This window comes from Octopus bimaculoides, chromosome 11 (assembly GCF_046866305.1).
Source record: "Octopus bimaculoides isolate indiv1 chromosome 11, ASM4686630v1, whole genome shotgun sequence".
Lineage (NCBI taxonomy): Eukaryota > Metazoa > Mollusca > Cephalopoda > Octopoda > Octopodidae > Octopus > Octopus bimaculoides.
Window position 1 is genome coordinate 3,961,943 of NC_142938.1, and position 5,000 is coordinate 3,966,942.

A 5,000-nucleotide genomic window follows, 5' to 3' on the forward strand; every position below is an offset into this window, starting at 1 on the left:
GGTCAGCGTTGCGCTTTCTCATTCAAAGGCTGATTAATGTATTACGGTCTAGGTTGGATGACAAGCAGAATAGGAGGCCTTCTGGTTTATGCTCCGTTCCTGTGAGTTTGAATTCAGATGGCGTCATCGCCTATTTGGCTGGCAGAGTTAATCTGTCGCTCAGCTCAGTGTTAAAACCGCGATCTTATGATCGTGGACTAAAGACTGCTGATCATAGGCATTCACTAATTATATTAATATAAGAAAATATAGACAAAATATAGAGCGACTGAATATGGTTTCAGGCAGCTTAGCACTTTGCACACACACACACTTATATAATTAACGTTCAAATGAATACACACACACTCACACACAAATACACACGTATACAGAACTGCAATTGACACTCATGCACAAACTAATGCGGATATATATATATCTGTGTGTGTGTGTATATATATATATATATATATATATATATATATATATATATATATATATATACACATACATATACACACATACGAATACGCATATTTACTACTACATTTTCTTATATACACACACTCTCACAAATATGTACACACACACATACACACACACACACACACACACACACACACACTACACACGTATACACATTCATGTACAGACACACAAACATTGACACAGATACTCGCGCAAACTCATACACACATGTCAATATGGCCAAAGAGTACGGATCAGTTGAAAAGGAATATGATCAATAACAACAAAAATAACAAGTACAACAGCAGCAACAATAACGACAAGACTCAGAAGAAGAAGAAGAACAACAACAACAACAAGAACAGTAAAGACATGAGGCAGAACAAAAGAGACGTCGAAGAGAACATAAAACAGACGCATCAACAAATAACATTGAACATTTCGTGTGTTCGTGTGAGAAGAGAGAAAACGAGAAACGAAGGAGTGTGTGTGTATATATATATATGTGTGTGTCTGTATATAAATGCGTGTATGTGTGTGTGTATATATATATGTATGTATATATATGTATATATATATATATATGTATGAATGTATGTGTGTGTGTGTGTGTGTGTTTTTGTGTGTGGTGATAGAGTGAAGCGATAGTACGCGAGATAAAGGTAATGATCGATGGGGGCAAATGAGCGGGTGAATGGTTGAGATGAGATGAGAGAGCGAGAGAGAGAGAGAGAGAGAGAGAGAGAGAGAGAGAATCAAAGGAAGAAAGACATAGTGACATAGGAGAGATGAAGAGTCAGCGAGACGTTTTGCTCGCAGTGCCACAAAAGACATTCTAATAACCATCCATTAGAGAAGATAATTGGCGGCTTGCTTAACTCAAGACTGGAGTTATTACCCAAAACACAACACACTGCTTTGATTATTGGCATTACAGGTTAATAATGGTAACAAGGGGGACAAATAAAGCGTTGGAGATAAGTATATCATAGAATATATGTACGTGTATGTACGTGTATGTACGTGTTTGCGCTTGTGTGCAGATGCGAGTGTAGTTGTGTGTTTATGTGTGAATGCAGATATTCCGCAAGGAGGATCATGTGTCAGTCACGTGTTCACACTTGTATGTTCCTCTCTTGCAGTCCTTTTCATCATCTCTCCTCAGTCTTCCTGATTCAATTCCAAGATGTCTGACATCGTGACTAGCAAATGTCCAGTCTAGTCTGGTTTGTCATGGCTATTTGTCACTCCCGTTAAACGTGTCCATCTCATCTGAGTGTTTCTGTATGTACACATGTCTTTATGTAAGATGTGTGTGTGTGTGTGTGTGTGTGTGTTTGTGTGTAGATACGTATATGTAAGATTATGCACGTGTTTCCGTATGTATATATGTGTATATATGTGTGTGAGTTTGTGTGTGTATGTGTGTGTGCGTATGTGTATATATATATATATGTATATGTATATGTATATACATGTATGAGGTCATCAATCAATTGGTTAGTTGAATTATTTATCTATACCTCTATCAACATTATCTATCTATCTATCTATCTATTTATCTATCTATCTATCTATCTATCTATCTATCTTTGTGGTAAGAAGCTTGCTTCTCAACCACATGGTTCCGGGTTCAGTCCCACTGCATGGCACCTTGGAGAAGTGTCTTCTACTATAGCCTCGGGCCGACCAAAACCCTGTGAGTGGATGTGGTAGATGGAAACTGAAAGATCCCCATCGAAAGAAACCCTATATGTATGTATCAATACATTAATACACCCACACGCATAACTATACGTTTGCACATGTGCGTGTGTGCGTGTGCTTGTACTTATGTTTGTATGTTTATCTTAGATTCATACCTGGCAGAGCGTCAACTCTAAGACATCAGAGAAGAAACAAATACATTTACAACACTAATAATAAATAAATAATCAAACAAAATAAGTAGTGAAATAAATAAGAAATAAAAATATTTATCTGTTGACTCAATGCTTCTGTAATATAAACGAAAAAAAATATTATATATATATATATATATATATATATATATATATATATATCTACTTGGATATAATCCACCCGTAGATTGATTAATAACAGGAGGATATTGAGGAAAGAACATTAATTGAATGTTGTAATACCAAACATACACAAATTACTTCGTTATAAACAGATTTTACAGAAGACATAATTCTCGTGTTATTGCCGTAACAACCATAACAGATCAGCGGCTGCGACAACAACAACAGCAGCAGCAGCAGCAGCAGCAGAAGCAGCAGCAGCAGCAGCAGAAGCAGCAGCTGATGGAGCAACACCATCAGCAGCAAAGGCAGCTGCTAGGATTCTTGCAAGGGCGGTAGTGGTTGGTTTGTTTATCTCCACTTAATCAAGTAGTTCGGCAAAAGCGAACGATAGAATAAACAGTAGACTTAATAAAAAAAGGCACTTTGAGGTAGTGCTCCAGCATGACCGCAGTACAATGGCTAAACCAAATGAAAGAGAAAAGAAAGATACAAATTTGAAGCTAAACAGTACAAAGCTTTTAGATTTTCGACTAGAAATAATAATAAAAATAATGATGATAATAATAATAATAATAATAATAATAATAATAACAATAATAATAATAGTAATAATAACAATAACAACAATGATAAACCGAACAAAAAGATATAAATGAAATAAAGTCACTAACAATGAAGAGATAAAAAGATATTTAAAAAATATATCGAAAAAGCAAGAAAAAGCAAACAGGACAAAAACAAAATGGCGACGCAAGAAAGACTGAAAAGAAATGCTAAAATAATCATTATATGTTTGACTTTAAAATAGATCCACAATGATTGTTTAAGACGTTATAGGTCTGTCCTCTATCTGAAAATGGAAGATATTAAAGAATAAACGTGCCAGGAGACAATAAAAAGAAAATATAAAGATCACTGGAAGTCGTTCATCATTATTCATTTACTTTACGGAAAAATTTATGCCGGAATTTTATGCCAGGTTCTGCAGCCTGTCGACCTCTCGTTATGTGCACAGGCGTACGCATCAGCTAATACTCCCCTTATTTCTCTCTCTCTCTCTCTCTTTCGTTGTAGTAGTAGTAGTAGTCTTAATCGTAGTAGTAGTAGTAGTAGTAGTAGTAGACATTATTATTCTTGTCCTCCTCTCCACATATTCTTCTTCGTCGTTGTCTTCTACTAATTCTTCTCCCCCTCATTTCTTCCTCCTTCTGATCCTCCTTCTGATCCTCCTTCTGATCCTCCTTCTGATCCTCTCCCCCTCCTGATTCTGCCCTCCCCCCTGTCACTTCGCTTCCTCCACCACCTCTCTTCTTCTTCTTCCTCACCGCAACCTCCTACCTCCTTCTTGACCACCTCTTCTCCCCCTTCCCTCACCACCTTCATCTTCATCTAAATCTTCTCATTCGCCTCCACATACCTTTCCTCCAGGTCTTCTTCTTCTTCTTCTTCTTCTTCTTCTTCTTCTTTTTCTTTCTTTCTTTCTTTATTTTTTTCTTTCTTTCTTTCCTCCCTCTTTCTCTCTATCACTCTCTGATAAATCACTGGTGCGTCAGACAAATAGTCTGGTGGTTACATAATCATCTTTTATGCCCAGATTCTAAATCTTACCGATATAAACTCTGCCGTTCACCCCTTATCCGGTTTCGACCGACATGACGCCCATTCTTTCACCCCACAAATTATATAAAAAGACATGTGATTCCGTCTATCCTTACAAGCAATTATTAAAAGTGATGCCTGCGTCGAATCGATAGAAAAATGAACGAAACCAACATGCAATGCCCGAGTTACGGCGCCGAGTTACGTTCTGAGATCAAATCTATTCAAGATTGACGTTGCCCATCATCCTTGCAGTAGCGGTGTTTTACATATTAGTCTCTTTCGTTTTGTACTCGTAGAAATAGCAGTAGAATAATCTGTGAAAGTGTGTGGCTTAGTTGTGAAGGCATTTGGCTTACAATCGTAAGGTCGTGAATTCGAGTCTCGGCGGCGCGTGTATTCTTGAGCAAGACTTTATTTCATATTGTTACAATCCACTCAACAGGCAAAACTGTGTTGTACCTGTAATTCAAAAGGCCCGCCTTGTCAAATTCTGTTTCACACTCAATCTCCTTGAAAACTACGTAAAGGGTATGCGTGTCTACGGAGTACCCAGCCACTTGCACGTTAATTTCGAATTCCGCCGAAATCGACTTTGCCTTTCCTCCTATCCGGGTCGATAAAATAAATACCAGTAAAAGATCTTCTTCTTCTTTTTCTTCTTCTTCTTCTTCTTCTTCTTCTTCTTCTTCTTCTTCTTCTTCTTCTTCTTCTTCTTCTTCTTCTTCTTCTTCTTCTTCTTCTTCTTCTTCCTCCTCTTCTTCACTACATTACTTCATCGCTACTACATTACAATACACACAGACGAATTAATCACGGTCGCATACACATGCCCGCAAACGTACACATACACATACATGCCCGCACGAACGCATACACTCTCACGAACGCCTACTCACACACCTTGTTTCATATACAAACACA